Genomic DNA, 17,104 nt, shown 5'->3' on the forward strand with positions numbered 1-17,104 from the left:
GAGGACGACTGCCTGCAGCAACTTCCCGTGTGGCCCCCATTAAGGTGACAGTACGGGTCAATGGTCACCCGCTTGAGATGGAGTTGGACACTGGCGCAGCGGTTTCCGTGATCGCCCAGAGGACATTCGACCGCATCAAGCAGGGTATATAGACCCTTACATTAACCAACACACAGGCCAGGTTGGCCATCTATACGGGAGAACCATTGGACATTGCAGGAACTACGATGACCCCTGTTTATGGACGCCAGGAGGGGCGTTCCCACTTATCGTGGTGCGCGGCCTTGGGGCCCAGCCTGTTGGGTCGGGACTGGTTGCGCCATTTGCAGCTGCAGTGGCAGCACATCCGCCAAACAGTTTTTGGAGGGTTGACTGGGGTGCTAGGACGGTACCCAGATGTATTTCAGCCCGGTTTGGGGAAAATAAAGCCCGTAGCCCGTAACCAAGTCGAACCAGGAGCCACGCCGCGCTATTTCCGGGCGCGCCCGGTGCCTTATGCCTTGCTCGAGAAGGTAAAAGGGGAGCTCACTCGTTTGGAGACTTTGGGTATTATCAGGCCCGTCCGTTTCGCTGACTGGGCAGCACCAATTGTACCTGTAATGAAGCCAGAGTTCGCTTGTGCGGATACTATGAACTTACAGTGAAGACAGCTTCCCGACTTGACTGATATCCAATGCCTCGCATAGAGGATCTCTACGCGAAGCTTGCAGGTGGACTCTCGTTCACTAAATTAGATATGAGTCACGCCTACCTGCAGTTGGAGCTGGACCCTGCCTCCCGGCCATATGTAACAATTAATACACACCAGAGCCTGTATGAATATACACGGTAGCCCTTTGGGATGTACTCTGCCTGCACTATTTTTCAACGCATCATGGAGGGCATTTTGAGAGGTTTACCGCGATCTACTTAGACGATGTCTTGATTACAGGGACGTCAGAGCAGGAACATTTGGAGGATGTCCTTAGATGCTTTTCGGAGGCTGGAGTCCATTTACGTTGCACAAAGTGCGTCTTTCAGGCGAAGGAAGTAGTCTACTGGGTTATCGGGTGGACCGCGAAGGTTTGCACCCCGTCGCAGAGAAGGTGCGCGCAATTCAACAGGCCCCCGCCCCGACTGACACTTCGCATCTTTGTTCTTTTCTCAGCCTCGTAAACTATTACGGGAGGTTCCTCCCCAATCTGGCAACTACGCCGGCCCCTTTGCACCTTCTGCTAAAGCAGAATCACATCTGGGTTTGGGGTCAGCCGCAAGAAACCGCTTTCTGGTGGGTAAAACAACAATTGTCGTCGTCTGGGTTACTAACCCACTATGATCCTGGAAAGCCTTTGCTCATCACATGTCATGCATCCCCGTATGGTATTGGGGCCGTCCTGTCCCACAAGATGGAGAACGGGGCCGAGCGGCCAATAGCTTTCGCCTCCCGCACATTAACTGCGGCGGAAAAGAAGTACGCGCATATCAATAAGGAGTCTTGGGGTGGTGGTCTTTGGGGTGAAACGCTTCCACCAGTACGTGTATGGCCGCCACTTCACTATCGTGACTGATCATAAGCCTCTGCTGGGACTTTTCCGAGAGGATAAGCCAATACCGCCCATTGCTTCCACACAGATCCAGCGCTGGGCTTTGCTGCTCGCTGCCTACGAGTATTCTCTGGAGCACCAACCAGGAACCCAGATAGCGAATGCCGACGCACTGAGCCGATTGCCTTTATTGACTGGCCCCATGTCGACCCCCATGACCGGTGAGGTGGTTGCAACCCTAAATTTTATGGACACCGTGCCTGTCACGGCATCACAGATCCGTGAGTTGACCCAGACGGAGCCAGTCCTGTCAAAGGTTCGGCACATAGTCCTGTATGGTGGGCAGCATAGACAGCTCCCAGGCGAGTTGCGGGCATTTTCCTCCAAGCTGTCATAATTTAGCGTGGAAGACGGTATCCTCTTGTGGGGGACGCGCGTGATTGTCCCAGAAAAAGGACAGGATCTGATACTAAGAGACTTGCACAATGGGCATCCAGGTGTGACCAAAATGAAAATGTTGGCTGGAGTTATGTCTGGTGGCCAGGCCACGACACCGACATTGAGAAGGTGGCCCAAAACTGCTCCATTTGCCAGGAGCATCAGAAGCTTCCGCCGGCCCCGCCGCTACATCACTGGGAATGGCCAGGGTGGCCTTGGGCGCGCTTACATGCGGATTTTGCCGGCCCTTTTCAAGGATCCATGTTTCTTCTATTCATCGATGCCCAGTCTAAATAGTTAGAGGTGCATAAGATGGTAGGCACAACGTCCTGCGCAACAATCGAGAAGATGCGTTTGTCTTTCAGTACGCATGGCCTCCCCGAGGTGCTGGTCACGTACAACGGCACTCAGTTCACAAGTGAGGAGTTTTGTGAGGTTCATGAAGATGAACGCCATACGCCATATCCGCACCACCCCATACCACCTGGCTTCAAATGGGTTGGCAGAGCGCGCAGTGCAGACATTCAAATGAGGCCTAAAGAAGCAGTCTTCCGGGTCGAAGGACACGAGACTGGCTCTTTTATTTTCCGTACAGGACCACCCCACATGCGGTGGCTTGAGTAGATCCCGCGGAACTCCTAATGGGCCGGAGACTTAGCACCCGCCTTAGCATGGTTTTCCCGGACATTGCCGCAAAAGTATGCCGCACACAAGAACGGCAGGGATGTTTTTTCTCGGCATTGGCCGATTCGGCATTTTGCGCCCGGTGACCCAGTGTTCGTCCGGAATTTTGCTGGTGGTGCCCAGTGGGTCCCTGGCGTAATCTTTCGCCAAACGAGCCATATCTCTTACCAGGTGCAAGTCCAGGGTCGTCTCCAGCGCAAGCATGTAGACCACATTCGGTCCAGAAGACCATCCCTTCCAAGGATTCCCCACCCCCGGAGCACATTTCTACAGCCACAGAGACCAGACACAGTGGAAAGTATTCCTCACAATCTTCCTCTGGTGCCTCACTCAAAGCCTGCGCAGGTCGTTGCAGAACCGCGTGGAGATAGAGACGGCGAGATGGAGACACAGGACGGTTCAGAGTGGAAATCCTCGGGCCCGCAGGCCGTGGGTGTACAACCGTTATGCCGTTCATCACGGAAGCGCCGGTCTCCATCTCGTTACACGCTGCCCGATCCAGCGCCTTGTGCAAATGGTGTCCGGCCTGCGGCAAAACTAGTCCGACTCCCTCCTTCGCCAGGGTCTTCGGTGGATTCCTTGGACTTTGGGGGGAGGGATGTTATAACCTGCCTGCTTACCACTGGCTGGGGGCTAATTGCAATCCTACAATCCTTTGGGAGTATGAGCTTCTCCAATGGGGGGGGGGGGGCAAGAAATCATTGGCAGATTCCCTGCATAAATAAAGCTGGCCAGTTTGGAACCGGCTGGAGGAGAGCGAGCAGCAAGGGAGTTGCTGCTGCTGTGTATATATATATGTTATTGTAAATAAATGTTATTTCTTTCTATCCTTCAACTCGTGCTGGATTCTTTGTGGCCCTCGCACACCCTAACCATCTGAGCTAGCCAGCCCTTTCAACAGATCAATATCTCAAATAAAATTATTAAACTCTTCCTGCAGAATTTCTCCTTCCCACAAACTGTTTTCCTCAATGTAATTACAACCATGGCCCGCTGTACTGAGTTCACATGATACCAATCCTGCAATCCCCCTAGAAATGCAGCTGCTTAATGTAAATGTTTTCCGCACTCTCTAACCAACTGGATTGGCAGGACCACTGTTTAGCAGCTAGGGTATGCAAGGTGTGAAATACCTGCAGATTAATAACCTGTAGATTAGAAGATTGGTGTCAAATGGTACCATCCTTCAGCATACTAGGTATGTATTACTGATTCTTAATACTTTGTAGACATTTAACACGTAGCTGTCTCACTTCAGGTGATATAAGTAGGTATTAAATGACAACTATTGTGTAAACAACTAAACAAGACTCATGGGCCTTGGAGAATAAGCCAAATCATTTAAATTCTTAGTAAAACAGCCCAGCACAAACCATATGTAATACACTTCATATGTCCTTCCAAAAACATTCCTTTTGCCCTGTCCTATGTGTTCCACTTGATCTCCAAAGATGTCTTATCTTTGTGCAAACATTCTTTTTGATTCAGTGTGTCATTACATGTCAGCCGTGGCTCAGTTAAAGCACACCGGCCGCTCCAGTCACAAGGATCCAGAAAACCAGTTCCACTGCGAAGCTTGAGTACAAAAAACAAAGCTGAGAATCTCTGATCTAAGACCATAAGAAACTACAGGAGTCGTAAACACAGCCCAGTCCATCACGCAAAATCGCCTCCTATCCATTGACTCTGTCTACACCTCCCGCTGCCTTGGGAAAGTGAGCAGCATAATCAAAGAGCGCTTCCACCCGGGTTATTCTCTCTTCCAACTTCTGGGTAGCACAGTGGTTAGCACAGTTGCTTCACAGCTCCAGAGTCCCAGGTTCAATTCCCAGCTTGGGTTACTGTCTGTGCGGAGTCTGCACATTCTCCCCCTGTGTGCGTGGGTTTCCTCCGGGTGCTCCGGTTTCCTCCCACAGTCCAAAGATGTGCAGGTTAGGTGGATTGGCCATGATAAATTGCCCTTAGTCTCCAAAAAGGTTTGGTGGGGTTACTGGGTGGGGGCTTAAGTAGGGTGCTCTTTCAAAGAGCCGGTGCAGACTTTAGGGGCTGAATGGCCTCCTTCTGCACTGTAAATTCTATGATTCCATGAAATCAATTCAAAACCTTATCTATCAGTCTTCTCTCTTCCAGGGACAAAAATATCAGTTCAGTCTTTTCTGAAAGTTTGTAAATTGATAACCTGCTTTCTCTCTCTCTCTCTCTCTCTATATATATATATGTCTATATATATGTTTCTGGAACATACCTCTTCATTCACCTGAGGAAGGAGCAGCGCTCCGAAAGCTAGTGACATCGAAACAAACCTGTTTGACTTTAACCTGGTGTTGTAAGACTTCTTACTGTTACTTCCTTGTGGGCAGCACGGTGGCACAATGGTTTATAACATGCACCATTTTATATCACACATAGAGTGTTTCTTTCAAAATATGCAGTCAAAAGTCTTAAGAAAGATTTTGTTTGGCCACAGCTGACAAACATTTAAGGAAGGGGCAGAAATGGAAGGCAGGGTAAAATTAATACAACTTGGCAAAGGCAACAGAATTGTAAATGCCCAGTAATGTCTTCGCGATTCAAGGTTGATCACAGCCAAAGCAACAGACATGTAGTCATCCCTCTGCCAACGTGTATGCCATAAAATGCATACTGTAACTCCACTGTGTTAAGTGAGCTCTGATATTGGTAATGACTGTTTGTAGGAGAACCCTTCCACATTCATGAGGAGACCCTGTTTTAAATCATTAGACTCCAGCCACAAGGAGATATATTTGTATAATTATTTTATATAAAGATCTATCGAGGTTTCAAATATATGGAGCATCTGCATCTCATTACAGCAATGTTGCAATATACCACTTGTTCATTGTATTGTGATTCCTGTGGAGACGGATAACTTTTTAAAAGCTATAAATTTCACAGAGAGCACACAAAGAATTGCATGACAAGATTTAAGGCTTTTACTGTAACACACACACTAAAATCAACATCAACTAAACATTATTTAGTCAGCAACTAATACACTAAATTACAGAAAAAGTAGCCCCAACCAACTATTTATCACAACCAAAAACCCCAGATCATGTTTATACGTTATACCACACTCTCAGCAGCTATGTAGCCTTCTGATGTAGTCCAAATTCCTTCAGCCTTCCCACAGGGTGAGTCTTCTAGTGTCCTTTTAAAAGCCCCTTCATTCAATCCTCCTGAGTATAATTGAAAGGACTTCCAACAGCAAGACATCCTCTGGTGAGACCTGGGTCTTTAAATCTCTACAGTTCCCATCATTGGTGGTTAAAGCAAAAAAAACTTTCCCCCAGCTTGCCACAGCAGCAGCCTTTTTCATCTCCCTCTTCATATGTCTCTGACTTATTGTGAGTCTGTGTTGAACATGATCAATTGCCCCTCTTTTGTGTCAAGGTGTGAAATCTAACACTTGAGTTCCGATGAGTTTCAGCCTGGGCCTCTATCCCCCTTGACAACTGAATCACATGGGACTTCAACACAATTTCACCCCATTCCCCATCCAGGACATTCTGTTTTATCTTAAGTTAACGAGACAGTTTGAAGCACGGCCATCTTATAAAGTCTCACATTCTGCTAGGAGAGTGGACAAAGAAATGGCAGATGGAATACAATGTGGAAAAGTGTGAGGTTCTGAACTTTGGAAGGAGGAATGGAGGTATAGACTATTTTCTAAATGGGGAAATGCTTAGGAAATCAGAAGCACAAAGGGACTTGGGAGTCCTTGTTGAAGATTCTCTTAAGATTAACGTATAGGTTTAGTTGGCAGTGGGAAGGCAAATGCAATGCTAGCATTCACGTCGAGAGGGCTAGAATACAAGAGCAGGAATGTACTTCTGAGGCTGTACATGGCTCTGGTCAGACCCCATTTGGAGTATTGTGAGCAGTTTTGGGCCCCGTATCTAAGGAAGGATGTGCTGGCCTTGGAAAGGGTCCAGAGGAGGTTCACAAGAATGATCCCTGGAATCAAGTTTGTCGTACGAGGACCGGTTGAGGACTCTTGGTCTGTACTTGTTGGGAGTTTTGAAGGATATGGAGGGGATCATATTGAAACAGGATATTGCAAGGCCTGGATAGAGTGGACGTGGAGAGAATGTTTCCACTTGTAGAAAAAACTAGAACCAGAGGACATAATCTCAGACTAAATGGATGACCTTTTTAAACAGAGATACGGAAGAATTTCTTCAGCCAGAGGGTGGTGAATCTGTGAAACTCTTTGCCGCAGAAGGTTATGGAGGCCAAATCACTGAGTGTCTTTAAGACAGAGATAGATAGGTTCTTGATTAATAAGGGGGTCAGGAGTTATGGGGAGAAGGCAGAAGAATGGGGATGAGAAAAATATCAGCTATGATTGAATTGTGGAGCAGACTCGATGGGCCGAGTGGTCTAATTCTGCTCCGCTGTCTTATGACGTGGAGTTTGCACTTTCTCTCCGTGTCTGCGTGGGTTTCCTCCAGGTGCTCCGGTGTCCTCCCACAGTCCAAAGTGCAGGTTAGGTGGATTGGCCATGATAAACTGCCCCATAGTGTCCAAAAGGTTAGGTGGGGTTACTGGGATAGGGTGGAGGTGTGGGCTTGGATAAGGTCCAAGGGCCTGAGCAGACTCGATGGGCTGAATGGCCTCCTTCTACACGGTAAATTCTATAATAATTTTGTGATTCGTAACAATTGTAACATGCTGTGCCATTTGTATTGTGATGCTCATTTTACTTCTCTTGCTACTTGCTAATGAAAAGAGTGCTGCATTGTCATGAGCTGGGATAAAACGTCTCTGAACACTGACATCCAGTCACCTCTACAATACCTTTCTCAAAGCACAAATACCTTCCTTCCTGAACCAGAATACCTCACCATGCAATTGTAGCACAACAAAAGGTCAGGGGGTGCATTTGGGGTAGACTTTAAAGAGGATTACAACAGGCCTACTTGCGGGTTTTCTGTTGTCTGACTCCACTCAGCCATTTTCAAGGGCTGGAAATCACAGTGCAAGTTCTCTTGCTGTGGATTGTTCTGGAGCATATCATTTGGCTCCACAGAGCTCTGCGAAATCATAAGGAATAGGAGCGCGTATAGGCCATTCAGCCCATCGAACCTGTCCCTCATTCAATGATCATGGCCTTAAATCCATTTACCCATCTTCTCCCCTCCAAGACCCTTGACTCCCTTATCAATGAAAAATCAGTCTAACTCAGATTCGAAATTGTCAAAGGTGGCTTTGTCTACTTTGGAGAAGGACTGTGTAATCTCAGAGATATACAGGAGGCAGTGCAGTCACGAAGTCCCTTGCTGAATCCAGGACCAACACAATAGCCAATCTTCCTGATGAGACTCCTGTGTAATCCTAGAATTCTGAGTCACTGGTTTGAATAACTCTATTTCCTTACAAAATAGGTAACAAAATCCTTATCCGTTATGGGACTTGTGCTGGATTACACAGTCCTTCTCCAAAGTAGACACCTGATGTTGTCTGTAACACCTCACACACTTCGACCAGTTTATTACTCAAACATTTTACCTTGGCTTTTCGAATTCCCATCAGGCCTGCCTGGAGCTAACTGTGGTTTAATTTAACGTGTCCAATTCTTAATTTAAAGTGTCCAATTGTATATCGGGCGTAAAATTCAGGTTGCTGTCCATTTTACCACATTGGCTTGTTAGAACTGGCTGCAGCATGTCTAGCAATTGCTGAGGTTCATCCTGGGGCCTGGAAGGAGTTGAATTGAAGGGAGAGCTTGATGAAGTCCTGTTGGGAGGACATCATGCAGCACATGACTTCAGGAGGATCCTTTGCTTTCAAAATGTTATTCCTCAAGGTGCCCTTCCTTAGCACATACATTTCTCATTTAGTCACCATTTCCAGTCGCCATTTGCTGCAACAAATCACTGTCCTGAATTGCAAATTGCAAGGCAATAATGGTGACGGAAGGGCAGTACAGCCAAACATCTAAATGGAAGAGAGTGGCAGGTGTCTCCTGATGTTGTGAAATATTTGACAATAAAGCCTTGGCAGCAGCAATTTTCTCTCCCTTTTTCTTCCCCTTCTCCCAGGAGGCATGTGGGAGTAGGCAACGGTACAGGGAATAGAGAAAGTGGAGTTAGTCCTAGTCTGATCTCACAAAAAGCCTAACTGGCACAATAGGTTGAATGGACTCTTTCTGTGCTACAAATCTCTGATTCTTGACAGGTTGAAAAACGTACAGTTCTTCTGCATTGATCTACCTGAGGTGATAGAAATGCAGCAGATCAAACCTGTTGAGGATGAGGTAGCTTCATATGGGGGATTTTTGCTGATGGTTGTAGAGACCAGTCCACGAGAGGCAGGTTCTGCCACAAATGAAGCAGTGATCAGGTGCGGCTGTAGGCTAGTGTTTTCAGTGTCGGTGCCAAGCTGCTGTAACCACTGAGCATTTGATGCACTTCCATTATTTGGAGTTCAAAAATGTTGGACAGCAGCATCATTGTGCACAGACCTTAACTGGTTTTGGGTTTATGAGCAGATAACATTCCTTCAAGGATTTGAGAGGCCTGTGATTTCTATGGTGGCAGCGGTTGCTGATATTGTCCTTGTCCTTTGCTGGACTTGATGCCTCCGGTAGTGGCCACCGGCCAGAATAGGCAGTTTAAATCTTAGGAATATTCCTTTAAGGTCATGGAATAGCACAAAAGCAGCCCAACCTTTGCAATTAATGCAACAACAAAATAGCGGCAATGACTGCACTTAATATTGTACATCAATCCATAGGTTATTCAGACTGTTTCTCTTGTGTCTCGAGCATCAGATAAGGCTCTTGCGTGTCTCTCCCTAGTGTGCAGAGGTTCGAATCTATCAGCAAAAGATCTAATCAACACCCGCTGAGCCGGCATTGTTGTAGAATGCATGGGGTTTTGAGAAGGTTTGCGACTGTCTGTTGGCACATTGATTTTTTTTTCAGCGTTTTGTGTCATTAAGAGATCAGTCCATTTTGCAAAACATTCCAGCTGTTTTTAGTTGCCCAGTCTGTGGGAGAAACTGCCAAAAATAGATAAGATCACACATTGTGCATACTGAGAGGAAAAAAGTATTTTGCGATTGAGCAAGTATTATTCAAAGTATTGAACTTAGATGCTGTTGAAACAGGAACTCCTTGTAGCGATATTCAGATATCAATATACATGATCAATGTATGTAAATGTAGTACAGTCATTTCAACACTAGATGGCTCACAGTCGGATACTATAAGAACTGGTTTCCCGCCTTTTCTAAGTCAGATGATATGATGATGTGTTTCAGAACAGTGAACAAGCAAGACATAGAATAGCTAGAGTGAGAGAAGTTAAAACTAGTTTGTTATAATAGTGTATAGTTATATAGTTATCTGAATTGCACTTTAATTCTTTATTGTTAGTTTAGAATTGAGTAAAAGGACTCACAGTTTCTTATTTTATTACTCATTAAATAGTTCATCTTTCAACAAGAAGACTATTGGCCATTTTATCATCCTGGTGGATTCAAGAGAAATATATATATTTTAGATAAGTCATTATTTAAAATATAACACTCCTCATGTCCAAATCCGCTTCGAGATGTTCGAAGGAGAAAGATCAAGCTCAATTAATATTTAATTAGAGATGTTCGAAGGAGAAAGATCAGCTCAATTAATATTTTCTTCAGCTTTGATTTCACTCCAGCCTGAAGTCTATTGGAGCTGTTTACCTATTTGACAATTGTTGTTAAGGTCTCCTTTAGTGATTTGCTCATTGAAAGATATTGTGAATTGAACTAATTCTACCCAGAGCACCTCTAACCAGTGCCGGAAGCATAGAACAAGAACAAAGAAAAGTACAGCACAGGAAAAGGCCCTTCGGCCCTCCAAGCCTGCGCCGACCATGCTGCCCATCTAAACTACAATATTCTACACTTCCGGGGTCCGTATCCCTCTATTCCCATCCTATTCATGTATTGTCAAGATGCCCCTTAAACATCACTATCTTCCACCACCTCCTCCAGCAGCGAGTTCCAGGCACCCACCACCCTCTGTGTAAAAAAACTTGCCTCGTACATCTCCTCTAAGCCTTGCCCCTCGCACCTAGTAATTGACCCCTCGACCCTGGGAAAAAGTCTCTGACTATCCACTCTGTCTATGCCCCTCAGAACTTTGTAGACCTCTCAGGTCGCCCCTCAACCTCCGTCGTTGCAGTGAGAACAAACCAAGTTTATTCAACCTCTCCTCATAGCTAATCCTGCTCCTAATTTGTATGTGTGTGCATAACTTATTGGTAATGATGCCTCCCTCCCCTTCCCTTCCCTTTAACCTCTCCCCCTCCCTAACTTATTCTAGTCTTGCCCTTTAGCCTACCTCCCTATCCCCCCTTTCAACAACTTAAAACCCACCAGGTTTCTATCTCCCTTCAGTTCCGAAGAAGAGGCATTTGACTGGAATCACTGACTCTGTTTCTCTCTCTCTGTAAATGCTGCCAGACCTGCTGAGTTTTCCAGCACTTTCTGTTTATTTTTTAAAAAATCATTCATGGGCTGTGTGTCGCTGATTGGGCCAGCATTTATTGCCCATCCCCGAGGACTTTTAAGAGTCAACCACATTTCTGTGGACCTGGAGTCACATGTAGGCCAGACCAGGTAAGGACGACAGATTTCCTTCCCTAAAGGACATTAGTGAACCAGATGGGTTTTTCCAACATTCGACAATGATTTCATGGTCATCATGAGACTTTTCATTCCAGATTTTTGTTGAATTAAAATTTCACCATCTGATATCTCTATGTATTTCCTGATTTTTGTTTTTTGATAAACATAGTATGGTTAACTCGCAAAAATGGGAAAGGCAGAAACAAAATTAGAACTGATCGTTTCAAAGTGGAAATTTCATAACTCTCTCAGTGAGTGACTTTGAGGAAGTGCCACATCATTAGATCAGATTATCCTTCTGTAGTATCTTGAAAGACTGGCAACCACCAAGTAGACTAAATGGTTTATTAAGGCAAGTAACTGTTTACAGAGAGTGAGATAAAGGCTACCCATACTGCGCAAACTTCTAACTAACGGTAAAGTCCACACTCAGGCCCAGGATTCGCACAGTCCAGCCTGATTTTCCCTACACCATGACTCTCCAGGAGCACAGTCCCTTAAAGAGGCAATCTTCTATATCTCTCCTATTTAATTCCCTGATTAACACAATAATACTGGAACTATTTACAATATTATACAACAAATGAATCTCAGCACAGCCCCTTATAAGGTAAGTAGGTCCAGGAACTTTCTGATCATTTGGGAGCATCGTTATGAGCGCTGGTACCACGGCAGAGGTACCTTTGGCTTGAACCTCCATGGGTCAACTTGTGAAGGTACGTCTGTGCAGATAATTTCCCCAGTTCCCATGGAACATTACTGGGCTCTTCCTTGGGATAGCTTGCTGCAGCATCGTTCGGAGTCCTCGAAGGATAGATGATAGTCCTTTCTGCACCATCTTCCACCTTGTGCACTAAAATCGTTCCGATTCCGTAAGGAGCTGTGTTGCAGGTAAGAATGATCTCTTTTGAGGGGTCAAAGAGACTGGATGACTGCAAAGTGAGTTTGACCGGTTCAAGGTCTTCTTTCTGATGCTCTCTCCAATTCCACCTCTCGTGCTTCTTGAGTAGTTTGTGTGGGGGAGTGCCAACATTGTAGAAAGATTAGAAGTAAATCTGCCATAATAATTCACCATCCTGAAAAAGGATTTCAATTCTGACATATTTTTGGGGGCCAGTGCTTCCTTAATTTTCTTTATCTCCACCTCCATAGGCTGCAATCCTTTGGCGTCCACTCTAAATCCAAAGTACATCACTTCATGAACTTGGAACACACTTTCTTCTCTTTTCAGCCTTACTCCGGCCTTTGTAAATTTTTAAAAACATCTTTGAGATTTGCTGGAGTCACTCAGGTAAGGCATAGGGCACGTGTTGGACTCTGTGAAACTTGGGCATGGCCTCAGGATCCTTGTAAACCTTTGCTTTCAGGCCCTACATCTTCCCTAACTTGTCTTGGAAAACCTCCTGGTATTTATTTTTAAGACAGCATGAAAGGTCCCTTTGCTAATTTTAAAAATTTCTAGCCAATTTAATCTAACTTGGTGAAACCAATCTCGGCCCAACAGACTTGGTTCTTGGGGACCACTACTGTTAGATGCAGTTGAGCTGACTGGTGGCCGGTAGCTCACGGGCACTGTGCTTGTTCCCAGGATAGCTAAAGCTTTCCCAGTATAAGTGGCTGGCCTGGCTGTCATGCTTCTTAAATTCAGGAGCTGGAACCCACCTTGTCAAATAACAATACGTTTGCTCACCTCCAACTGTTTACCATTAACACAATTGTAATTGGGCCCAGCTTGCTCACTTTAACATTGCTTAAACTGTATACTTCAGATCTGTTTTCAAGGTTATTCTCAACACTGTGTATTGGAGTCTGAGGTTTTTTTGTTGGCCCCTGCAGGCTCTAACTAGCCTGCACTTCCTCCTGATGTGTCCACTCCTACTGGAGGCTTAACATGTAACTTCCCAGAATTTGCATCTCTCCTCGGGTGATCTCCTGCACACCAGTAATATTTTCCTGGTCTGTGCACCAAATTTCTACACTCTCTTTGCTCCATGTCGTTTTGCTCATAACCTTCTGCATCTTCTTCCCTGGCGCCATGACTGCCAGCAACTTCCAGCCAAACTTGCTGGGCCTTGTTTGCTTGCACGCTCTGCAGTCCCGTCCCCTTCGCCCCTGCCCGCCCCTTGGCATTTTCCATAGCTTGGGTGACCTCTAATGCCTTCTTTAAGGCAGTCTCTGTGAACAATTTCTTTTGTATGGCTGTGCCATTAACATCACAGATTAGCCTGTCTCTCAATATGTCGTCCAGTGCAGTCCCAAACTCGCAATGCTCAGCCGTTTGTTTTAGATGCGCCACGAATGCCGCTATTCTCTCCCCTGGGGCATTTGCCATCGACCTAAAGTTGTAGCATTGCATTGTCAGCGAGGGTTTCAGGTGATAATGTCCCATAACTAATTCCACCAGCTCCTCAAAAGTTTTGGAGTCGGGGGCATCTGGAGAAGTCACACACCTAATCAGGTTATAGGTCGGGGCCCCGCAGACTGTTAACAGGATCACCCTCCGCTTCTCTAACTCCCTCCCCCCCCCCACCGTTTCATTGGTCTTAAAGAAATAGCACAGGCGTTTGGCATATTGCACCCACTGCTCCGTATTAGGATTGAATGGCTCAAGTTTTCCAAAACAGGGTATTTTGACACTCACAGAGTTTGCTTCAAAGGAAAGACTTTCACATGACATCTGCTCTCCCAATTTCTATGGCAGTGGGAAGATGCTCCGATTAATCCTTGTCGTCAGATGTAGCATCTTGAAAGACTGGCAACCACCAAGTAGATTAACAAATAAGCGGTTTATTGAGGAAAATTACTATTTACAGAGAGTGAGATAAAGGCTACCGTAATCCATGATTCCAAACTCCTAACTAACAGTAAAACCTGCGCTCAGCCCCAGAATTCACTTGCTCTGGCCCGACCTATTGGTCACATGACCCTCTGAGAATTCATTCCCTTAAAGGGGCAGGCTACCATACCTTTCTTTTGGAGTTCAATTCTTTACGTCATCATTTCTGCATCGCCCATGAAAGCATTTTTACTTTTCATTATTAATGCAATAATACTGGATGTACAAATGTTGCTTATATGGACATTGTATTTATGATGCAGAATGGTTTACGTCTAATAATAATAATCTTTATTGGTGTCACAAGTAGGCTTACATTAACACTGCAATGAAGTTACTGTGAAAATCCCCTAGTCCCCACACTCCGGCGCCTGTTCGGGTACACGGAGGGAGAATTCAGAATGTCCAATTCACCTAACAAGTGGAACCTATGGGAGGAAACCGGAGCACCCAGAGGAAACCCACGGAGACATGGGGAGAGCGTGCAGACTCCGCACAGACAGTGACCCAAGCCGGGAATCGAACCCGGGTCCCTGGAGGTGCGAAGCAACAGTGCTAACCACTATGCTACAATGCCGCCCACAGTTTTCCACATGCAAGTAATCTAAAATCTGTTGCACAATCATAAAACTGCCAGGAGTATTTTCCTGCAAGCCCCAAATAATTGAAAAGTTTTTAAAAAAGAACAACTCCACACTCACTGCCAGTGTCACTAAACACTAACTGTAACCATGGCAATTTTCTTGCAATAACAGCCCTTAAGCATTCTGGGGCATCATTTGTCCAAACAAAACTGCTTATGCTGTAAGGCTGATCCATACAATGAACACCACCATCCTTCAACCACATTATGCTTGAACTACAGAAATCGCAATACCAAAGGATCTTAAATCAGCAAAAATTCAGCCCCCTTTGGCGATCAAATGTTCAACAGATATCATCATGTGGAACGTATTGTGAACTCGCCCAAAGTCCCATGCGTACTGCAAATGGAGCAAAACTGAGCTTGCTAATTGAATTCAACAAGGGAGGAGGTCACATAACTCAATCACTTTGTCCCATTGCATTACTTGTCTTCATGCTACCTTGGAAACCAGGTGAATAGTTTCTATGAACATTAAGATGAGCATAAAGATGACACTTTGATTGCCTTCAAAGCTTTCTTCAATGCCATTTACCAAACATCGATACAGGATGCAGCAGGCACGCAAGCTCCAAATAAGGCCCTCTGTATGTTCTTTGCCTACCTTAGTACTCTATGTCTATTCAGAATTCCTTATATGACAATTCTGTTATGAATCATGAAAGCTGCCTCGACTCACTGTGTCTACTACTTCTAATGGACCATGTATAATTTAGAGATCTTTTGTTTCCTTAGGGGAGTAAATAACCACAGGTAAAACCTCTCAGGAAACAGAACATTGGAATATTCACCCAACTCTCCAAAGTAAACTTGTGAAATTCCAAGAAACTAACCTAACGTAGCAATCCGAATCACTCGTTCCTGCGCTGCACTACTGACATGCTGATCATCTCCGTAAAATTATTGGAGCCATATTATTCCTTAAAATCGTGAATCATTTATTGCTTTGCATGACTTCCAAAGCTTCCATAACCAGCTGATGATTTGAATCCATTATTAAGAAGTTGATCAACACTTGGAAGGCAAGTGCACCATGTGCTGTGGTATAAAGAAAAAATTGCATTTACCAGCATCTTTCATAAGCTCAGGATATTCCAAAGCAGTTTGTAGCCAATTTACTTCACTAATGTGAAGTCACATGGATCAGGAAGGTGCCAGGATGAATGTTTTGTTTGGACCCAATCTCATTTGAGAGCAGTACAATAGCACCATGGGGACCGGTTTAGCTCACTTGGCTAGACAGCTGGCTCATGATGCAGAGCAAGGCCAGCATCACGGGTTCAATTCCTGTACGGGCTGAAGTTATTCATGAAGGCCCTACCTTCTCAATCATGCCCCTCGCCTGAGGAGCGGTGATCCTCAGGTTAAATCACCACCAGCCAGCTCTCTCCCTCAAAGGGGAAAATAGCCTGTGGTCATCTGGGACTATGGCGACTTACCGAATACCATCACAAACCTGGGGAGTGGAAAAAAATCAGTTAGTCAACTTGGTGGAAAGAGTGCACATATTTTGAACTACACTGCAGTGTCTCAGATAATTTATTGAAACTCATGGTCCAGATTCATAAATAAAGAATGATATCTGCGTCAAGGTTTTGCAAGTCTTCTGTAATTTTGGGAAATGCATATCGGTGTCTTAGTGTCACAGAGAGAAGAAAAAAAGGAAGAACATTAGGGTGGAGGGGAGGGTGAAAACAATATAATATTTGTGGCCCAGAACATCTTCCCTCCCCTCCCCTCGGAAATCCCTAGGCAAGGACGACATGGAGATTACCCGGGCAGTTTAAGTTTGCGATGGGCAATGACCCTGTACCTGGAACTATCCGATGTTTCGATTTAAATTGGAGACTTTGGATGGTTCTGACTGTCCGAGCAGAATACTTACCCAGAAAGTTGAAGATAAATTAAATGAAAGTCGCCATAATCCCTGAGGACCATAGACTGCTGTCTTCTATTGAGGGGGAGAGCTGACTTGTGGTGATTTAACCTGAGGGTCACCAGACCTCAGGCGAGGGGCAAGTTTGAGAAGGCCATGAATAACCTCAGCCGGTACAGCAAATGAACGCACGCTGTTGGCATTGCTCCGCATCACGAACCAACCACCCAGACAACTGAGCTAAACCAGCCCCCTAAAAAGTAAAGTACTGAACACCACTCCCCCCTGTCATAATATCCACTCACATATATAATGAGATGCAGACAGGCAGTGATTGACACATAGGATGACCAGTAAGCATACAACACCGCACAGCCAATCACCAGACAGGACACTACTCCTATAAAGCCAGAGGGCACTAGGTTTCCCGCTCTCTCGGGACCCAGCTACTGAGACAGTCAGAG

Source organism: Scyliorhinus torazame, chromosome 14 (genome assembly GCF_047496885.1).
Source record: "Scyliorhinus torazame isolate Kashiwa2021f chromosome 14, sScyTor2.1, whole genome shotgun sequence".
Lineage (NCBI taxonomy): Eukaryota > Metazoa > Chordata > Chondrichthyes > Carcharhiniformes > Scyliorhinidae > Scyliorhinus > Scyliorhinus torazame.